Source organism: Pongo pygmaeus, chromosome 7, assembly GCF_028885625.2.
Source record: "Pongo pygmaeus isolate AG05252 chromosome 7, NHGRI_mPonPyg2-v2.0_pri, whole genome shotgun sequence".
In the NCBI taxonomy this organism is placed as follows: Eukaryota; Metazoa; Chordata; class Mammalia; order Primates; family Hominidae; genus Pongo; species Pongo pygmaeus.
In genome coordinates, this window is record NC_072380.2 from 73,921,437 (window position 1) to 73,944,595 (window position 23,159).

General features: G+C 37.8%; 1 long non-coding RNA gene across 3 annotated transcripts in view; it reads left to right on the plus strand.

Moving 5' to 3' along the window:
- Positions 1-23,159, plus strand: part of LOC129041956 (uncharacterized) — a 161,541-nt gene that overhangs the window by 108,714 nt on the left and 29,668 nt on the right. Inside the window, exon 5 of one of the 3 annotated variants that reach the window (XR_008504028.2) lies at positions 17,735-17,868. The exons of the other annotated variants lie outside the window; for them this stretch is intronic. This is a non-coding gene — a long non-coding RNA (uncharacterized LOC129041956). The remainder of the gene's footprint in view (positions 1-17,734; positions 17,869-23,159) is intronic. 3 annotated transcript variants of the gene reach the window in all.

The window sequence follows — 23,159 nt, forward strand, 5'->3', positions numbered from 1 at the left end:
GAGCCAATAGAAGTGGGCTGACAGATGATTAAACCTGACTAGAGGAACCCTTAAGAGTCAGAGATTCTAAACAGGAAGGACCACAGAATCTGGCCATGAAAAACCTGGCTGGAGACAGGAGACTCAGTTAACACTCTGCACATAAAAAGTCTCTCCACACCTCACCTGCATGCAGAATCCCACAGACAGATCTCCTTTTACTACTTCTCCCACTGCTCTCTGTCTCTGTCTCTGTCTCTGTCTCTCTCTCTCTCTCTCTCTGTCTCACACACACACACAAACACACACACACACTGCTCTGTGCACAAACAGAAGGAACTGCATGATAAGAACTATAATAGGCAGTATGTCTGGTGTATGAATAGATATCCTGGAGATAAACTTCAGTTGTTCAAATATTTAGCTCCCTCCATAGTAATAACCAGATTCTTGCACACTCAGCCACCTATGTTGCCAGGTGTGCCAGACAACACAGCCTGCCCATGTAAGCTGACTTCCCAGTCTATTTGGCAATCGCCCTATTGTGTGGTGATGAACAAACACTCAAGGCTTACCAGTCAATGGAGGACAGTCTAGAGCACAGCAGAAGAAAAGAGGGATCTAAGAGCAAGACCAAGTGCACAGAGATACACATAGTTCTGGGGGAAGCAGAGAGTTCATGCAAAGTCACTTTTTACAGAGTGTCTGGTATCTTCAGAGAGTGCCACAAAGCTATTTTGGTCTTATTAGAATAAAAGGGTAGTGTACAAAATGGAGAGTTAGAGAATGCAAAAGGACTGTTAGGCACTAGAAATATGCTGAAATAAATAATTCAGATATTTGGAAGTTAATATTGTAAAAATCATCCTCAACATAGTAAGGGATCAAAATTTTAAGATAACTGATGAGAAACACAAAGCAATAATCAAGTACATTTTCTGCTAATAGAAATCCCCAAAATAAAAGGGAAACATAAGAAGAAATGGCCAAATAATTAAAACAGATTTTCTAGGAAAGAAAGGGACACTAGCTTTAGATTTAAATGTTTTACTGAGTGAAGAGCAGTCTGAATGAAAATGACCCATATGTAGACACATCATTATATTATTCCACAATTCCTGTAGTAAGAAGAATGCTCTAAAACTTTCCCAAATGAAAAAGCAAAACAGAAATAAAGGACTAACGTTTAGACCAACATCAGACTTTTCTTCAGCAAGATTGTCAGAGTGCTTCGACACTGACTCTGCAATGTGGTCAGAGTTCTGAGGGAAAACTATATTCAACGTGAAATTCAGTATTTAGATAAAGTGCCAATCAAGAGATGATCACAAAATAAAGATATTCCAGACTAAGGAATCAGAAAAATCACAAATGCACTTTTATTGGTTAATTACCTGATGACATAACAATTAAGGAGTAAGTCAGGAGAAACAAAAATACAGGCTCCACAAAATAGTGGCTCTAACTCAGGAGAGCAGTCAATATCAGCCACTGGTTAACAGTAATTAAGCCAAGTAGGAAATAACCATTCTAGAGAGAGCAGAAGAAAAGAGGGATCTGAGAGGAATGACACCACAGATTCCATGCAAATGACAGAATAGTGTACCCCAGAGGTTTTCAAACCATGGCCCATTGGCCAAATTTGTCTCATCTCTTGTTTTTGTAAATCAGGTTTTATTAGAATACAGCCACACTCAATCATTTACATATGGTCTATGGCTACTTTTGTAACACAGCAACAGGGTTGAGTAGTAGCAACAGAGACTGAATGTCTTGCAATGGCTAAAATTATTTACTATCTGCCTCGATACAGGAAATGTTTGCCAATTCCTGATGTTGGCAGCTGAAGAATTGGAGGGTACAATAAGAGTCACAGAGGTCAATAAAAAAGAGGGCAGCTAGACACTCCAGGAAATTTTTTAAAAAGCTGAATGTGTAGCAATCAGTCAACTTGTCTGAACAGGAGGCAGGACCTTAAAGAAGAACAATGGAATGATCCTATTTGATAGGTAGGATGCATAGTAACCAGAAGTTATTAGGGATATAATGAAGAATATATATGTCTCATTTTTTCAAGATAAAAAGATGAAATGAAATTAATATTATTGAAAAGTAAAAGAGGAAGAAAAGAATAAAGGAAACCAAGGCAAATGTTACTTGAAAGATGTGCTTCACATAAAAAGCATACTAACATTGTCCTAATTTAGAGTGTATGAATGTAGATAGAGTACATGGACACATGGGTCTTGATGTTGGTACTGTGGAGGGGGAATGTGACCTTATTACCTGCTTCTGCATTGAGTATATTATGTCATTACAAAATTAATGCCATTATTGTTTTGTAACATTGAGAATCAACCTACAGAAAAAACATTAAAAACTTCATTATAGTGAGGGAAAAGAATGGAAGTGTATACACATTCAACAACATAAAAGCCTGTCAAACAAGGGGTATGAGGTGCTGACAGTTCTATGCTGTATCATGCATGTGAGTGCAAGTGGAAGGCGTTTTTAACTCTTTTCACAATGTCAGGCATTTCCTCATCTAGCACAAAGGAGCAAATGACTTTCCTCATTGAACACCAATGTATTTGCCTTGAAATAAATCAGTAACTTTTTCTAATTCCTCAGAAGATGGACTTACTGTGCCATGTTATATCCAAGTTAAACACACACACACCCTTACACACACTCACTCTTCAAAGTAGTCTTTTATTAATCTTTGCCGCACCTAAATGCCTAATATAGTACTTTGCATTGTATTTTGTTTATATTGATGAAATTCAATTTTTATTTAAATAGCTTTTAAAACTCCCCAAAACAGAGTATATTTTGGATACTTACCTAGGCTGAATTCGTAGAATGAGCTTCGTCCAAATTGAAACAGTAAGAAAGTTTTTTCTTAAGAATTGAGTAACCTATTCTTGGAAACTAAATTTTCTTGTAAATAAAGTGAGCTGCCTTTTATTCTTATTCTTCCTGCTGACTAGAGGCAGAAACAATAAAATGATTGCAACCTGAGAATCAATACAAGGCCATTCACAGCTGTGTTGACAGCCAAGAAGCATATGCTTCATTGTGAATAGACAGATCTACAGAGGCTGAGGAGTTGAAAGACTGTATGTGAAGGGCGTGTACCACACATGCACTCAGAAAGGTTCTTTCAAGTATACTGTGCACTGACTTAGCAATCCACTGGCAGAGTGATAATGAAAACATAGGAAACATGTGATGACTATTTCATCAGCTTCTCAATATGTCAGGGAATAAACCCAAGTGTTAAAGAAATGCTCCAAGGTGATAGTATGGATAAGAAATAATTTACCACTTTAATTTTTCCACATCTGTTAATCTCATATGATTCTAATAAAAGTATGAAATATATTATTATCCTACTGGGTATATGAGAAAAAATAACAGTTACTAATTGGAGACAGAGCTAAGAATAGAAATTTAATGTCTTGATCCTATTTCATTTCCATCATACCACACTGAAATCCTGCAGCAAAAAGCTCTTTATTTAGTAAGATTGAATTCCAAAATAAACTGCATTATCAGAGGTAGAAATAACATAGGAAGCAATTAGAAATGATAGGGCTTTGCCCCATTTGATCTCTTTGCTTCCTCAGCTTAATCCTAATCTCCAAGGTGGGCAATGCAAATCTCCCTATCCTTCAGTAGAGTAACATGGCACTTTTTGGAAATTTATCTTGTGTGTGACAACCATCAAGTAACAACCTCTCAGCTTTAGTTTATCTGTCAAATATGTATAACAGTAATCCTTGCCTTGCAGGTAATCATTAGCAATCGAATATCTATGAAACACACAGAGGACAATCGATCTAGATGGCAAAACTCCACACCAACCCATGCAAAATCGATACCCACCCTTCTCTTCTCTCAACCCTAAAATTATTTGTCTGAGTTAACATCATCCTTTCCAGATTCCATTGTCATCAATCCAGTATTGTGTAGACCAACAGTTCACAAAAACTTACCTGCACCAAAGACATTCTTGTTAAAATGAATCATTGTTTCTTGAAAATTTCATTGATACAGCAGTTTCATATAAAATTTATCATATAGCAACATTAGCATTTGACACAAATAAATGCAGGTCTGACTACACAAGATATAAAGTTCCAAGATCAGGGCATAAATGAAAGGAAATATAAGTGTTTCCAGCACACCATGTCTCCTAGTAATATGCTTTTTAAAATGTCAATATTATGAGTAAGTCCTTACCCTTTGCCTAGAGAAAATGACTTTCATGCCAGTAATGAAGAGAATCACTTGTGCTATGTTGAGTGATTCTTAACGATCAATAACAATAATTAGCACTTATGTAGCAGTTTTCATCTTCAAATCACTTTACTGGCATTGAACAAATTCAAGATGCTATCATTTTCTCTCAAGAAAATCCATGGGATGGGAAGTTGTAGTTTGCTTTGCCATCCAATATTCCAGGATGTGAACTGTGGAAGCAAGTATTTTGCACAAATCATGGGGTGCCAGACCTTTTTAGGCATCTAGAGATATTATATCAATAGTTAATTTTATTGTTTATAAAAGTAATAGATCTCTACTGTGCTGTCAAAAATGTGAGAATATGCCAAAATGTGAAGAAGAAAAATTACATATGGACATACATGTCCTTTCAGTGAGGCATTAAAAGAGGAAACAAGAGTCCCAGTAAGGATCTACTCCAGGAGGAATAGAGAAAAAACTTGTCCTTCTCTGGAAGAGAGACAGGGAGGCTCCTTAGATCCAGCTTCCTGTACAGTTTATAAGGCAGAGATCTGATACCCTTGGGTGTAGGCAGGAAATTCTCAAGACTCATCATAGGGTTTGCCATCCTATGAAAGTAGGAGAATGGATGCTGAGAAAGCCATACCCATAAGGCCCAGGCTCACAGGGCTTAACTAGGTCTGGGACTTAACCATGAGACCAAAGAATCCCCACTTCTCTCTTATCACTATTCTAGCACCAACTGATAAGCAACAGCTGACTGGTTGTAAAGAAGATGCAAAGGCATCTGGAGTGCCCCTTCCATGGTACAGTCATTCAAGCCACACTGAAAACCAAAACTAAGAAATACTTTCAAGCATCTCAGGCCCTGCATGAAGCCCAAGGTCACAACAATCCATCATCAGAATGTTAAGTTTTTGATACACTGAAGATAATAATGGCAATAAAACACCCCAAAACACAGCTCAACTTCTAGATTGATTCAGCTCCTCACACCAGGGACCTGGAAGAAAAGTAGGCATGCCCAATTTCAGATATTCACATTATTCAGCTTTGCTTACCCCTCTTTTCACATGATGTCTGACATTCAATAAAAATTATGAAATATTAATACATTAAAAAGAAAGGAAAATAACCTGCTGTCAAGTGATAAATCAATAAAGAGAAACTGACTCAGAAATACACTGAATGCTATAATTGATCAGATAGGGACTTTAAAATAAATATAGTCAGTATGTTTAAGGACCTAGTAAATCTAGTGCTAGAGAATTTGTAGAAATGGAAAGGCTGGAAACAAGTTAAGTAAGTTGTTCCAACTATGTGGTTTCGTAGCTCTGCACTTTCCCTGATGTGACACTTATTACAACATGCAGTTTTTACTCGTTAAATTATCTGTCTATGCTCGATGAGAAAAGGAACGTTTTCACTTATCTTTGTATTCCTGTGTATTTGTATAGTTCCTAATATGAATCTTGGTCCATAGTAACTAATTTGTAAATATTTGTGGGAACATGAGACTGAATATAAAAGTGATAAATATAATATTACTTCTTTTATATTATATTTTATTAATTTAGTTTAGATGCAAATATGTACTCTATAAAAATTGGGCTTACAGTTATAATAAATTTAACTTCAAAATATATGTGAATGCAAAAGACAACTGTTTAAATTTGTCTTTAGTATGATATGCAGTATAAAGAAAAAATGACAAGACACTACAGAATTATGAGATTATAACACAAGGTCCTATAATACATATGACTTAATAGTTTAAACTAATTTAAAGTATCACTTTAAAAAATAGTTCTAGGCTTTACAGCATCCAGAAACTAAAATAATCTTTCTGAGACAATGGCACAATTATCTGTATATCTGCAGAACTGGTTCCAAACACTTGAAACACACAGTCATATGCGCAAAAGCTAGAGGGCAGCCACATCAAATGCCTAGGCTGACATATTCATACTGCTTTGCCACTAACAAGTTTGTCTTTAAAACTAGAAAAGTGATTCTCAGCTTAAGAGATCAAGGGGAGATCTCTCAGTAATTGATATAGTACAGGGATGTATTATTCTCCTGGACCACTGATTCCAAATAGCTTCACCTCTCTAATTGTGGGTTGTAGCCCAGCACCATAGCATTACCAGGGAATATTACCAGAGAACTGCAGAACGTTGAATTCTACCTCAGACCCAGTTAATGAGAATCTGCATTTAACAGGGTGTCAGGTGATTACACACATACAACGTGTGTGTGTGTATATATATATAATGTATATAATATACAAATTTGAAAACTGCCATCTCAGAAGACCCCTTCATTTCCATTCCATGCCAATTGTACAGCAATCAATAGAGTGACTCCTGACCTACCCCACAGACTGAAGCCAAGCAGAGCTGATGCCCTCACTAGATTCTGCTTGCTGTAATTGGAGTACCAATTTTACTCTTTTAGATCATCATTGAGCTAGTACTCAGGAACTCTTCAACTAACTTAAAACAGCATCAAACATTAGAGCTTTTCTGGGCACTAGGGTCAAGGAATATAGACTTGTGTTTCTCCTTATGACTAGAGCACCACTCCTTGAGTTCTCCTTCTTGGCTGTAGAGAGTGCACCTGCTTGACCAGGAATCAGTGACTAGGTGTGGCAAGAAGGCCCTGGACATCCGCTGAAGCCACCCAAAGTTGAAACCTTATTTTTCCTAAATGTCAGTGAAATTTGTTTCTTAACAAATAATCTTTTAATGAAGTTGGAATTGCTATTTTGCTTTTGGGAAATTCATAAAGTAGAAACACATACGTACAAGTGTTTGTGTATGTGTATATGTGTATACATGTATGTATATATATATGTACACACATAGATATGTATATATAGAAACATACATATTTTATATTGTGTTGGTTTTTTTTTTTTTTGAGACAAGAGTCCCACTCTGTCACCCAGGCTGGAGTACAGTGGCACAATCTTGTTCACTGCAACCTCCACCTCCCAGATTCAAGGGATTCTCCTGCCTCAGTTTCCCAAGTAGCTGGGATTACAGGCACTCACCACTACGCCCAGCTAATCTTTGTATTTTTTTGGTAGAGACCGGGTTTCACCACGTTGGCCAGGCTGGTCTCGAACTCCTGACCTCAAGTGATCCACCTACCTCGGCCTCCCAGAGTGCTGGGATTACAGATGTGAGATACTGTGTCCAGTCTGTGATGGTTAATTTTAATGTGTCAGCTTGACTGGGCCATGGGATGCCAAGATAGCTGGTTAAACATTAATTCTGGGTTTGCCTGTGAGGTTTCCTGAAGACATGAGCATTTGAATTAGTGGACTGACTATAGCAGATGGCCCCCTGAGTGCGGGTGAGCATCCTCCAATCCCTTGAGGGCCTGAATAGAACACAAAGGTAGAGGAATTTTGGATCCACACTCCCTCCACCTGAATGATTGGGCTAACACATCATCAGTCTTCTCCTGCCATTGGCACTCTGGCTCTCAAGCCTTCAAACCACACCACTGGCTTTCCTGGGTCTCCTGCTTGCAGGTGGCAATTCATGGGGCTTCTCAACTTTCATAATAGTGTGAGCCAATATCTTGTAATAAATATATTACACTATACGTCCAAGAGCCAGGCACTGGCATCTGGTGAGGGCCTTTTTTGCTATGTCCTTACATGGCAGAAGGTGGAAGGGCAAGAGAGATGAACTACCTCCATCAAGCCATTTATAAAGGTCACTAACCCCATGCAACAGGGAGGAGCCCTCATGACCTAATCACCTCTTAAAGACCCCACCTCTTAATGCTATCACATTGGAAACAACTGAATTATAGAGCTGACACATTCAAACCATAGCATTCATTCTTCCTTGTCTGTCTTCAAGCGAGTCCCTGAATCCATCTTTAGACCATAGACATCAATGATGAAAAGAGTAGTCTATGACATCAACTGAGCTGCACCAGGCCTCTGCAAATTCATTTCCTCCCTGGCACCACACACTAGAAAATAGAATATTTATTGTTTGTATAAAACAATATGCTGCATTGGCGTAAATATCATTTTCAATATTTAAAGCTATTCTGGTTCTTGTGACATGCTGTGTCAGAATCCTGGGCATGGAATGCTAAGTGTGCACCAAGCTCTAAAGATCTGAAATGGTATTTTCCTCTTTTAATACTTTCCCACACACTTAAAGTTTATACTTAAATGGAAAGAAAATGACAAATATTCCATCTCAAAAAATAACGCAGAGAATTCTAGTTTACAATGTCGTCTCTCAAAATTCTGTAATTTGTTTTATTATTATTATTTTTTTGAGATGGGGTCTTGCTCTGTGGCCTGGGCCACAGAGGGCAAGTGGCACTGGCAAGTGGCACAAAGCAAGAGGGCAGTGGCACTATCAAGACCCACTGCAGCCTCAAACTCTTGGGCTGAAGCGATCCTTCCACCTCAGCTCCCTGAGTAGCTAAGACTACGGGTGACTGCCATCATGTCTGGCTAATTTTTATAGAGACAGATGCCTTGCTATGTTGTCCAAGCTGGTCTTGAACTCCTGGTCACAAGCAATCCTTCCATTTTGGCCTCTCAAAGTGTTGGGATTACAGGTGTGAGTTACTACATCTGGCCTGAAATTCTGTAATTAAAAACACAATTGGTGGCGTACATGAACTTGTTGCTTAGAAAACAACCAAATGTGAAAGTTTGAAAGTAGTTTACAGAGAGCTCATCCTCAATACTGCTTTAGCTGCTGTTCCTGAGTTACACATTAGTTCAAGTATACAACTGACTTTGGCTTTTGGAGGCAGTCCATGTGCTGTATCAGCTTCCTCAAGTCTGCCTCCATTCAGATTGCAATGTCCAGAAAAAGCTGGGATTGACAGTGGACTTGTGGAAATCTCTCGAATCTTTGTAAGTTATAGAGTCTCACAATAATATTTTATTAGCGGGGGTATAACATAGACAAGTCCTGGAAGCAATGCATATTGGGGGACATATTTCATATACTATTTACAATGTGAGATAACCAGCCCCTGATTTATATTAGAGGTCAGAAAAAGATAACTAGTGGGCCAAATCTAGTTCCCTGTCTGTTTTTGTAAATAATGTCTTATTAAAGCACACCCATGCTCATTCATTTCTACATTGCCTATGGCTGCTTTGTGCTATAACACAGAGTTGAGTAGTTGCAAGACACATGGATGTGTATGGAAATAAAACACTGTAAAACAGCTTCCAGTAAAAGATATTGATAAGTACATGAGTTTATCTAAATTCCTGGTTGAAATTCCACTAAAATAAAAAAATTGAAAGATCAATAAAGGCATAAATCCACAAAGACAAAATATAAGTGAAGATGATAGCAACCAAATTTGGTAAGCTGGAAAGAGGAGGACAAACAGGAACTGATATAATGGATCAGAGAAAACCGGAATCAAAGCAGCCATTGTAGAAAGAAGTAACTCAACCTGCATCACAGAACCTCAGAAAAGCTCAGGAATTGGCATTCTCAGATATCTCTTGGGGAGGTGGGCGTGTGGTGAAGCAGAGGAATTGACATAAGCAATTTTGGAAAAGACATCTGACAACACCAAACATTTTCAAGATTTAAAGTGAAGGATCAAAAGAACATTATTTATTCTTAATGTCTTATTATACTTTTATTTACAGGCATAGTCTTATGGATGTATAGCAAAGGAAAATTTCTTTTTTTTTAATTATACTTTAAGTTCTAGGGTACATGTGCACAACGTGCAGGTTTGATACATAGGTATACATGTGCCATGTTGGTTTGCTGCACCCGTCAACTCGTCATTTACATTAGGTATTTCTCCTAATGCTATCCCTCCCCCAGCCCCCCACCCCCCTACAGGCCCCGGTGTGTGATGTTCACTGCCCTGTGTCCAAGTGTTCTCATTGTTCAGTTCCCACCTATGAGTGAGAACATGTGGTGTTTGGTTTTCTGTCCTTGTGATAGTTTGCTGAGAATGATAGTTTCCAGCTTTATCCATGTCCCTGCAAAGGACATGGACTCATCCTTTATTTACGGCTGCATAGTATTGCATGGTATATATGTGCCACATTTTCTTAATCCAGTCTATCATTGATGGACATTTGGGTTGGTTCCAAGTCTTTGCTATTGTGAATAGTGCCGCAATAAACATACGTGTGCATGTGTCTTTATAGTAGCATGATTTATAATCCTTTGGGTATATATCCAGTAATGGGATTGCTGAGTCAATGATATTTCTAGTTCTAGATGCTTGAGGAATCGCTACACTGTCTTCCACAATGGTTGAACTAATTTACACTCCCACCAACAGTGTAAAAGTGTTCCTATTTCTCCACATCCTCACCAGCATCTGTTGTTTCCTGACTTTTTAACGATCACCATTCTAACTGGCATGAGATGGTATCTCACTGTGGTTTTGATTTGCATTTCTCTGATGACCAGTGATGATGAGCATTTTTTCATGTGTCTGTTGGTGGCATAAATGTCTTCTTTTGAAAAGTATCTGTCTATATCTTTGCCCACTTTTTGATTTTTTTTTCTCTTTTCTTGTAAATTTCTTTGAGTTCTTTGTAGATTCTGGATATTAGCCCTTTGTCAGATAGGTATATTGCAAAAATTTCTCCCATTCTGTAGGTTGCCTTTCACTTTGATGGTAGTTTCTTTTGCTGTGCAGCAGCTCTTTGCTTTCATTAGATCCCATTTGTCTATTTTGACTTTTGTTTCCATTGCTTTTGGTGTTTTAGTCATGAAGTACTTGCCCATGCCTATGTCCTGAATGGTATTGCCTAGGTTTTCTTTTAGGGTTTTTATGGTTTTAGGTCTAACATTTAAGTCTTTAATCCATCTTGAATTAATTTTTGTATAAGGTGTAAGGAATGGATCCAGTTTCAGCTTTCTGCATATGGCTAGCCAGTTTTCCCAGCACCATTTATTAAATAGGGAATCCTTTCCCCATTTCTTGTTTTCGTCAGGTTTGTCAAAGATCATATAGTTGTACACGTGTGGTGTTATTTCTGAGGCCTGTGTTCTGTTCCATTGGTCTATATCTCTGTTTTGGTACCAGTACCATGCTGTTTTGGTTACTGTAGCCTTGTAGTATAGTTTGAAGTCAGGCAGCGTGATGCCTCCAGCTTTGTTCTTTTTGCTTAGGATTGTCTTGGCAATGCAGGCTATTTTTGATTCCATATGAAATTTAAAGTAGTTTTTTTCCAAGTGAAGAAAGCCATTGGTAGCTTGATGGGGATGGCATGGAATCTATAAATTACCTTGGGCAGTGTGGCCATTTTCACTATATTGATTCTTCCTATCCATGAGCATGGAATGTTCTTCCATTTGTTTGTGTCCTCTTTTATTTTGCTGAGCAGTGGTTTGTAGTTCTCCTTGAAGAAGTCCTTCATATCCCTTGTAAGTTGGATTCCTAGGTATTTTATTCTCTTTGTAGCAATTGTGAATGGGAATTCACTCATGATTTGGCTCTCTGTTTGTCTGTTTTTGGTATATAGGAATGCTTGTGATTTTTGCACATTGATTTTGTATCCTGAGACTTTGCTGAAGTTGCTTATCAACTTAAGGAGATTTTGGGCTGAGAAGATGGGTTTTTCTAAATATACAATCATGTCATCTGCAAGCAGGGACAATTTGACTTCCTCTTTTCCTAATTGAATACCCTTTACTTCTTTCTCTTGCCTGATTGCCCTGGCCAGAATTTCCAACACTATGTTGAATAGGAGTGGTGAGAGAGGGCATCCCTGTCTTGTGGCAGTTTTCAAAGGGAATGCTTCCAGTTTTTGCCCATTCAGTATGATATTGGCTGTGTGTTTGTCATAAATAGCTCTTATTATTTTGAGATACATTCCATCAGTACCTAGTTTATTGAGAGTTTTTAGCATGAAGGGTTGTTGAATTTTGATGAAGGTCTTTTCTGCATCTATTGAGATAATCATGTGGTGTTTGTCATTGGTTCTGTTTATGTGATTTATTATGTTTATTGATTTGTGTATGTTGAACCAGCTTTGCATCTCAGGGATGAAACCGACTTGATTGTGGTGGATAAGCTTTTCGATGTGCTGCTGGATTTGATTTGCCAGTAATTAACTGAGGATTTTTGCATTGACGTTCATCAGGGATATTTGTCTAAAATTCTCTTTTTTTGTTGTTGTCTCTGCCAGGTTTTGGTGTCAGGATAATACTGGCCTCATAAAATGAGTTAGGGGGGATTCCCTCTTTTTCTATTGATTGGAATAGTTTCAGAAGGAATCGTACTGGTTCCTCTTTGTACCTCTGGTAGAATTCCGCTGTGAATCCATCTGGTCCTGGACTTATTTGGTTGGTAGGCTATTAATTATTGCCTCATTTTCAGAGCCTGTTATTGGTCTATTCAGAGATTCAACTTCTTCCTGGTTTAGTCTTGGGAGGGTGTATGTGTCCAGGAACGTATCCATTTCTTCTAGATTTTTTAGTTTATTTGTGTAGAGGTGTTTATAGTATTCTCTGATGGTAGTCTGTATTTCTGTGGGATCAGTGGTGATATCCACTTTATCATTTCTTATTGCATCTATTTGATTCTTCTCTCTTTTCTTCTTTATTAGTCTCACTAGCAGTCTGTCTATTTTGCTGATCTTTTCAAAAAACCAGCTCCTGGATTCATTGATTTTTTGAAGGTTTTTTTGTGTGTCTCTATCTTTCAGTTCTGCTCTGATCTTAGTTATTTCTTGCCTTGTGCTAGCCTTTGAATTTGTTTGCTCTTGCTTCTCTAATTCTTTTAATTGTGATGTTAAGGTGTTGATTTTAGAACTTTCCTGCTTTCTCTTGTGGGCATTTAGTGCTATAAATTTCCCTCTACACACAGCTTTAAATGTGTCCCAAAAGATTCTGGCACTTTGTTTTCTTGTTCTCATCAGTTTCAAAGAATATCTTTATTTCTGCCTTCATTTCGTTATTTACCCAGTAGTCATTCAGGAGCAAGTTTTTCAGTTTCCATGTAGTTGTGTGGTTTTGAGTGAGTTTCTTATTCCTGAGTTCTAATTTGATTGCCCTGTGGTCTGAGAGACAGTTTGTTGTGATTTGTCTTTTACATTTGCTGGGGAGTGCTTTGCTTCCAATTATGTGGTCAATTTTAGAATAAGTGTGATGTGGTGCTGAGAAGAATGTGTATTCTGTTAATCTGGGGTAGAGACTTCTGTAGATGTCTATTAGGTCACTTGGTGCAGAGCTGAGTTCAAGTACTGGATATCCTTCTTAACCTTCTTTCTCCTTGATCTGTCTAATTTTGACAGTGAGGTGTTGAAGTCTCCCATTACTATTGTGTGGGAGTCTAAGTCTCTTTGTAGGTCTCTAAGGACTTGCTTTATGAATCTGGGTGCTCCTGTATTGGGTGCATATATATTTAGGATTGTTAGCTGTTCTTGTTGAATTGATCCCTTTACCATAATGTAATGGCCTTCTATGTCTCTTTGATCATTGTTGGTTTAAAGTCTGTTTTATTAGAGACTAGAATTACGACCCCTGCTTTTTTTTGCTTTCCACTTGCTTGGTAGATCTTCCTCCGTCCCTTTATTTTGAGCTTATGTGTGTCTCTGTATGTGAGATGGGTCTCCTGAATACAGCCCACTATTGGGTCTTGACTCTATCCAATTTGCCAGTCTGTGTCTTTTAATTGGAGCATTTAGCCCATTTACATTTAAGGTTAATATTGTTATGTGTGAATTTGATCCTGTCATTATGATGTTAGCTGGTTATTTTGGCTGTTAATTGATGCAGTTTCTTCATAACATCGACGGTCTTTACAATTTGGCCCAGAGGGGCACCCACCTGTATGAAGTGTCTCTTGGCCCCTACTGGGAGGTATCTCCCAGTTATGCTACACAGGGCTCAGGGACCCACTTGAGGAAGCAGTCTGTCTCTTCTCAGAGCTCAAACACTGTGCTGGGAGAACCACTGCTCTCTTCAGAGCTGTCAGACAGGGACGTTTAAGTCTGCAGAAGTTGTCTGCTGCCTCTTGTTCAGCTATGTCCTGCCCACAGAGGTGGAGTCTATATATGCAGTAGGCCTTTCTGAGCTGCGGTGGGGTCCACCCAGTTCAAGCTTCCCAGCTGCTTTGTTTACCTACTCAAGCCTCAGCAATGGTGGACGCCCCTCCCCCAGTCAGGCCGTCACCTTGCAGGTTGATCTCAGACTGCTGCGCTAGCAGTGAGCAAGGCTCTGTGGGCATGGAACCTGCCAAAGCAGGCACGGGAGAGAATCTCCTTGTCTACCAGTTGCCAAGTCCTTGGGAAAAGCACAGTATTTGGGTGGAAGTGTCCCATTTTTCCAGGTACAGTCTGTCACAGCTTCCCTTGGCTAGGAAAGGGAAATCCCCCGACTCTTTGTGCTTCCTGGGTGAGGCGATGCCCCGCCCTGCTTCGGCTCGCTCTCTGTGGGCTGCACCTACTGTCCAACCAGCCCCAGTGAGATGAACCAGGTACTTTAGTTGGAAATGCAGAAATGACCCATCTTCTGCATCAATCATGCTGAGAGCTGCAGACTGGAGCTGTTGCTATTCGGCCATCTTGGAACAGACCACCAGAAAATTTCTATACTGCCACTGGGAAAGTACATGGATAAAATTCCTTTGGAAATGACTCATCCACACTGAGTAAAGGTGAACATGCATACACCTTGTGATCCAGAAATTCCATTTCTAAATATATAGCCTAGAAAAATTATAAAATATATATACCTGAATGCATGAATAAAACTGTAGCAGTGCTGTTTATAAAGAAACAAATAATAAATATAACCCAAATGTCTATCAATAGCAAAATGGATACATATATGAGATACTAAAGTCTACAATGAATGAACAAGAGTTATACATATAAATTTTTCTTAAAAACAATGCTGGATAAAGAGTTCCATGTTTAAATAAGAAGCAGACATTTTCTATGACTTGGCCATACACTCAGTAAAAGTATTAAGTTCAGCCATTTGAAATGGCCATTTTATAGGTAAAAATGGTTAAGTAGAAATTTCATAAATGGTTTCTTTTGGAGAGCAGGAATTAGGAACAAATGTGGGTAAGGAGCTGACATTATTTCCTACAAGCATTGTTGAAGTGGTTGATTTTTAAATTACATAAATACATTTGATAAGAAGTTTAGAAATCAGTTAAATATTATAAACTACTCATGAGCACATCATTCATTACTTCTCACACGTTAAAGCTAATTCAATATTTATAAACAGAAAACGAAGCAAGCTATAGATCATTGGTTGCCTTTATTTTGAATGTGGTTGACTGGCAAACAATACACATTGGAATGTTTCTTCCTGAGAGAAGCAGAGTGTCAGTTTGCCCAGATATATTCACGTGATTCAGTCAGAAATCATCCTTTAGGCTTTTAATCATCTGTGCAACATGTTTCTCGGATCTTGGTGATTTTTAGTGAGAGTCTATGACAGATGGCCAATTTCATGTTGTAGGGGACCTGAAATAAATCACTACCCTTGTTTCTGCCAGTTTTACAGTTCAACCTTTCAGATGTTGGAAGTAAGTCTATTTCAATACAAAATTTTAACTTCCCTGCTTTGATTCTCAATCAAATATCTAATATTTATATTTTATAGTTTCTGTAAATTTCCTCATGATGATTCAATTATTCAAACAAGAAATTAATCCTCACAGTGCCATATTTTCTTATTGTGTGGCTAATTTTTATTCCTACATAAAAGGAATTGATGATCAGTTGGGATGGTTTAAAAACCATTGTGAAAATGACACATACATTTGATGGCAAAGACTAAAAGTAGTGTGTAGAGTGTATCAGGCTTAAAAGCCAGGAGGACTGGAAAGCCTACTGTTTCACCCATTCCTTCAACAAACATCTATTGAAATCCTTCTCTGTGCCTAATGTTGCTGTAGCTGCTAAGGGAGGGGAATAAAATTTCAATTTTCGTGGAACTTGTAGTAAGTGTGTAGCATGTCATATGGAATAAAGTGTGGTATGACAAAGGCAGATGCTGTCTTACATTTTATTGACTTCTTAAGTGCATTTGAGTAAGTCCTATTCCCTCTCCTTTCCCTTCTCCTTTTCTTCTTCCTTCTTCTTTGTCTTTTATTTCTTATTATTGGTTCAAATTATAAAAGCTGGATAATACAGAATTTCACTAGGTTACAAGGTATTACAAAGAGTTTGTACGAAAGAATATTAATGACAAAAGACAGAGAAATCATCATTAATTTTAACTCTCCATGGTTGAAACTATATATAGTGCTACAAATTATTTGAAATTAGTAGTAGAGAAACCTCCTTATAACCCCACACTGCAGAAATCCAAAAGGAATCACTTTTGTTGCTGTAACTAACTAATGTGAACTTTATGACAATAACATTCATTCTGAAACTGCTTCTCTCCTGATATCCACTCTAAATCTATTTTGGAGAAAGCGTCATAAGCAAGGAAAGAGAAAAATATACAACCTATTCTGCAATAAGGACTATTCTTGGAAAGTACCTGTTTACAGATCAAGCCAGACCTATAATTTTCCAAGCTTCCTTGGGGCTCTGTTTTCTGCCCCTTTCCCTGTTCTTGGCACCTGCTTTCTGTCAAGGGAAGCAGCTCCTGGCAGAGACCCTGGACTCCAGGGAGGTTGTGCAGTAATCACAGTTGCCATCACTGTGAGGCCAGGCACAAAAAAGACACAGCTCCATCCCCGATCTTGACTTCTCATAGGTTGTGCCAGGAAATGTAGAACATTCAGTATCTTGCATAAGGTTCTGTAAATTCCAGTTCAGCTGAGCATTTTTCAGAAAGAAATCTGACCAAAGTGGTTCAGGAAAAAGCAAGTCAACTTTAAAAGCCATCAGTTCCATTTGTACTTGATAAAGCTCTTGTATTTCTTCACCATAGTTTCCCTATATTCCTGAAGAATTTATAACAGCCTCTGTGGAACTGCCCATTACATATATTATATATGATATATAAAAGGCTGTTGCATTAAAGATATGAAAGGAGGCAAAGGATCAGAACATTACTAAGTGTAATGAGATTCAATTAGGTAGAAGGGCCAAGAATGAAGAAGTTAAAGTAAGACAAGATGTCCTGAGAAGTAAAACTGGGGAATAATTTGGTTTCGATTGGAAACATTCTTTCATTTCGGGTATTAAAAATTGTTGAACAAAAGCCTGATACTCAGTTTGTATCTCCTTATTCATAATAGCAACACCAAGGGGTGGATTTGGGGAATTCTTTATACCCTCAGTAATTTCCATCAATATCCCCAGCTGCCTCACACAGAAAGAAAAAAAATGTATACATATATATGATTTTATATACTTTAATATTATGTATATGTTTATATTATATAAATTATAAGTGTATAATACAGATCATATTCTATAAATTATACATGAAGCAGTTTTAGGGAATCTTGTTAATGTATCCTAAATAGAAACTTCACATGTATTTCAGAAGTCACTTAGCATCTCCTTCCAAGCAGATTGTTTTGTGTTTAACTTTTACAGAAATTCTGGAATATCTCTTGATTCAATGACAAAAGTTACAAAAAGAGTTCTTTCTAATTGCTAGGATGTATTTGCATTTTGCCATCATTGGAAATATGCCCTTACCAAGAATTCCTTCCAAAGTAAAGTCAGAGGTAAAAGCCTTTGTTTGTTGTTTTTTTCTGAGCTATCAGAGTGTACTTATCATAAAAATCTCATACCAAATGATGTAGTGCCATGTCTATTAGTAATCATGTGCCTGTCTTTTGCTTCCCTCCCTCTGAGTGTAGCATAAGGAAAATAGAAGTTCTCGGTGATGCTGACAGAGTGAATAGATTACATCCATGTTGGTATGAGAGTCTGGTAGGTACCAGAGTTTAGGCTGAGATGTTTTTGTTTGCAATGGAGGTAACGAATACTCTAACTGGGTTCTAATGCCATTGTGGCTAACATCAAATTAAAGAGAAGCTAGGCAAGTTGCCTAATTGAAATGTAACTGCCTCCTTGGCAAAATGAATGCCAAAAATAAAAGGGAAGAAATGAAGAAATGGCAAATGCTGCAAGAGTGCTAAATACATTGTTCTGGGGAGATCTATGGCCACAGAAGCTTTTCCTGGATACACATTTTCCAAGACCTTCTTAGGTTTTTGTCCAGAGTTCCTTGTAAGCCAGATGAGGAGGGAGAACATTCAGGGCAAATGTCTCCTACTGTTTTACTATTCCCATATCTAATTTTTACAAAGAATGTAGCCAAAGCCTATATTATCCTGTAAGTCTCTTTATTAGGTTCCGTCACCTGCAATATGGAGACAGCTCTTTGGGAGAAGGGACTGTATATAAATAGCAATTTTGCATTAGCCTAGAGGGTACCTTGCATTGGCACATAGTATTTAATAAATGGTGTTGGATATTTATGCCACTGATATATTTTTCTAAAACCAAGAGTAAAAGCAATAAGGATATGCCACATCTCTGTACTTAGGCTAATAGTCTGTCATGAAAAGAGCTTGTCAAGCCTAATTTTTAAAGGTAATAAAACCAAAATTGTAATTTTAAATGAGTTTTAATTTATAAATTACTAAAAAATTACTTAAGGTCACTTTTTAAAAATTCTGCCAAAAGGTCTCTGAAACATTTAATACTGGTACAAGGAAACTTAAATGTCAAAAGAAAAAAAGTAGAGATGCCGCTTGTACTACAAAGAATTTACAGATTCCACTGAGTGCTTGTTTGTTGGTTCTACCAATTCTGAATAGAGAAATCACATAGTGACTATCTGAGTGGTGGAAATGACTCTGTGAAGGGAGCCTTATCCTTATTTTATAAGTGATGCTACTCAGAAGTAAAGAGTGCACACAAATGAAGTTAAAATATTATATACATACACACACATATATGCTTATGGGTAGAGTTGTTTCACTTACCTTGTTTGCCTAAGGAACTCTTTATGCACTCTCCCTTGGAACTATCTATGTGACATTTAGATAACTAGAATATCCATGGAAAGAGAAAAACAATTTGGATGTTAATAAAACTCTTCTATGAAGAACAAACCCTTTACCAGACAGGGGATGGCAGATCCTCCATCTGGAAACTTAAACACATCAGGAAAAGGGCTCAGCTCTTTGATATCAAGCATAAGGAAAGGGTGTTATGTTTTACAGTTCACCGGAGGATTTAGCCTACCTCTATGAGAAGTTGAATAGTCTCATATTTAACTGTGATCAAAATTATAAAAACGGAAAGGGATGGATAGTCATGGTCTCATTATTCTAGAACACAGCTGGACAGAATTGTGGGAGAAACATTAAGAATAGCAGAAAAGTTATGCTGTCTATTAGCATTCATCATATGGTATTTCCTTCTGACATTTCTAGTCTATGTTTCAAAGACATCGGTTCAGTCCTGCCCACATTGTGCTTGGGCTTTAACCCAGAGCCAGCTTCTGGTGCTTGCTCTTATTGGTGCTAAATTGACTCTGATCTACTCTCTCATTAAGCCAGCCCTTATTTCATGACCATGACCATTGGCCAAGAGAAACAGGGGAAAATATGACGTGTTTAGGGATTACACCGGATCTGTGTATCAATCTTCACAAATACCAGTAGTCCACTGAAACTCAGCCTACTCTTCTGATTTTCACGAAGTTGCCCTGGTGATAATGCATCTGAAGTCAGGGAGGATCAGAGTCCGGGGACTTGCAGTGCCCTCTGCAAGCTGCGTGCTCTCTGTTGTGTGCCAGTTCTCAATTCCAGTCTGATTCCTGTTTTTTTCCATGTCTAACAACTTGCAAGTCTGGATGATATTGAAGAATAACTATTATCACAACTTTGTTTTCTGTAATTCCGTGGTGGTGGAGTTTCATTTACTCTGAGTCCAGAGGGAAAAAACTTAAATAAATCCAGATATAATTCACATTTCTATGAAGAAAATATACTTTATCCCCAGTACCTTTCTAGTTTTATCTAATGAATGATAAAGATTTTTCAAGAAAAATCAAGGTCAATTTTAGAAATTAGAATTAAGCCACCATCCCATCTACAAAGGACAATAATATTAATAGGCTTAAGAGGGAAAGCTATTAAAACCCAACATGGAGGGAATTCTGCCTTCCACCTGTAATATGTGCCTGCCAAATAATACTCCCCTCATCCAAGTGCCAGGAAACTCTGGTTTGGAAGATAGGAGGATGGGAATTAAATTTTCCTTAGATAAAACTATGAAACAGTTTGTCTAAATTTCACGGCTACACTTAGAATTTCTAAGCCCAATTGGATCCTTTATCTTATTCTATCTCACTGGAGCCTTGCTTTCCAAGAAAGGGTTAAAACCTTCAAACATATGTTATTCATAATTAAAGTACATTTAGTTTTTTTTGGCTTGAGATAATTAGGTGTTTTTAACTGACTAATCATTCAATTGTCTCAGTCACATTGGAACTTTTCCTGATCAAACAATTGAAGATAAAGCCAAGCCACTATTTCAAACTCTCCTTCTTCTAATCCTTTTCCCTGCTATTTTTGATAATACTGTGCAAGATCATTAGATTTTATGCATTTACTTGATTTACTATCTGCCTTTCTTCAAAAGAATGCACGCTCCAGGAAGGAGTGTTTTTTTTTCTTTTGTGACCTGCTGTATCCACAGGATTTTGAAAAATGTCTATCAAATTGAGCTACTCATAGATCTCTGTGGAATGAGTGAATGAACAAATGAACCAGAAGGTAAAATCATTCAGATTACAAATGTTTACTCAGTAATGCCAGGATGCTAAGTAGGACAAAACTGTTGTGTTTGTCCTACTTAGTCCCTGAAAACAACCACCTCAGCCAGGTAGTTAACTTCACCTAGAATGGGGAGGAAGACAGAGATGTTGGTGGGGAAGGTTCCCGTAAATTTTGGCTACATTTTGAAACTTACATAGGGTGGAATCACATGGCAGAACTGGACCATAGAACTATGGTTTTATTTTTATTTTTTCTTCTATTTCAGTATAGATAACAATAAGGTAATCAGACAAAGTACAGTGTACAGTTAAACAGTATATTGCCAAATATGCTGTACAATATATTGCTGTATTCGCTGATAGGAAGAAATACAATGCAAAACTGTATCATTACTGAACAAATGCAAAATCCTGAGCCTGCTTGACAGGGACACTAATTCTTTTTTAAAAGATTAAGATCTGTGGAAACATGGATAATTACAGCATCAAATTTATAAAGCACACGTTCATTATGTTGTAGTTTTCCCCCTAAGTCTTTAGTCTAAATATAGATGTTGTCTTTTGGGCTGAATCACGAATTACAAAGCTTTAGCCCAGGGAAGACAGCAGAGGCTGAGTGAAAGCACATCACAGGCTTGACATAGATGGAGCACTCTGTCTCTCTGCGCCAAGCCTTTGTGTTTTTACTTATCTTACCTGGTACTATGCAGTCAGCCTTCTTCAAGTAACCAGCCACAATCAGTGTGACCACATATGGTATGTTAAACAATTGTCTTATTTTACATGGACACTCTGAATAAATACTGGCTTACCAGAGCCTCATGCCATTCCTAATCCAAGAATGTAGATGACAAAGTTTGTCTGTTGGGGCTTATACGGTGGTTTTTAATGACAATATAATTATCCAGATATGTCAAGTTTTGATACATTAATCCCCAGCTTCCTCACTGTCATCTGAGAGAACTAGGCAGTCATGATAGCACTTAGCAAGGACCTACATGCTTGGAGTTTTGTGCACCTACACACGGCATTCATACTACAGCAATGGGTGCTGTTGGTGATGCAGAAGAGTACAGAGGTCTGGTTATTTTAGCTAAACTTTCTTCCCCATCTCCAACTAGACATCAGAACCAGGCTTCATTATTGCAAAGTCCTGAGAAAACTAACCATGAGATGACTGTTGGTCATTCACTTCAGTCCATCTCTGGGTTCTTTACATTGTGAAGTACATGTAAAGAACATGTACTTCTTTATTCAACACACAGCTATCACCCATTAATTGAATAGATACTATGCTTAAGATACAAATACAGGAAATATCCTGATCTCTACCCATAAGTAGCTGACTAATGAATTGGGAGAAAAGATGTATAAATATATCCCCTAATTTTAAGGAAGAAAGGGGGGAAAAAAGACAAACATATCCTTGTAATACAAAAGATTACAATATAACAGATAATTAAATATATCCTTATAGTGCAAGGCAATACGAGCAAGACAAGTGTTCTGGGTTAATGAGAGGGAACAACAAAGGGAATCTCATTCTCAAGGGAGAAATCAATAATATTTTTAAAAGGATTTGATGTTAAACTACCTATAAGGCTAAATGGTATCTTCATAGGCAGATTAGAGAGTAATACATTTCAAACTGCAAAACACACACAAAAGCACAATCAGGTAAAAGTTTGGCATGTTTGTAGCGGGTGGTTTTTAGGTGAGGATGAGGAGAATGTCAGGAACTGAAGTTGGACTATCATGGCAATAGACCACACATGAAAAGAGTATCAGTTTTTCAAAAATGTTTAATGAGCACATACTCTACACCAGGCAGGGGATTTGTGCTTATTTGGTGCCCCACTATGTTTCACTTCTCTGTGGTAGACCTAATTTATGATTCAATTATCATTTAAAAAGGAAAGATTAACACAAAATAAAGGCACCAGTGATCGCTATTTTCATTTAATGACATTTGGAAAGTTTGGGCCAGTACAATCAAGGGAGGAAAAAAAGGGGGAAATGTGAGATAAACAATAGGGAGGAAAATATATTAGTCTGCCCTTCATTGTTCTAAAATAAGATGTCAGTTCTCTCGCAAGGACAAAAAGCAAACACCGCATGTTCTCACTCATAGATAGGAATTGAACAATGAGAACACATGGACACAGAAAGGAGAATATCACACTCTGGGGACTGTTGTGGGGTGGTGGTGGGGGGGAGGGA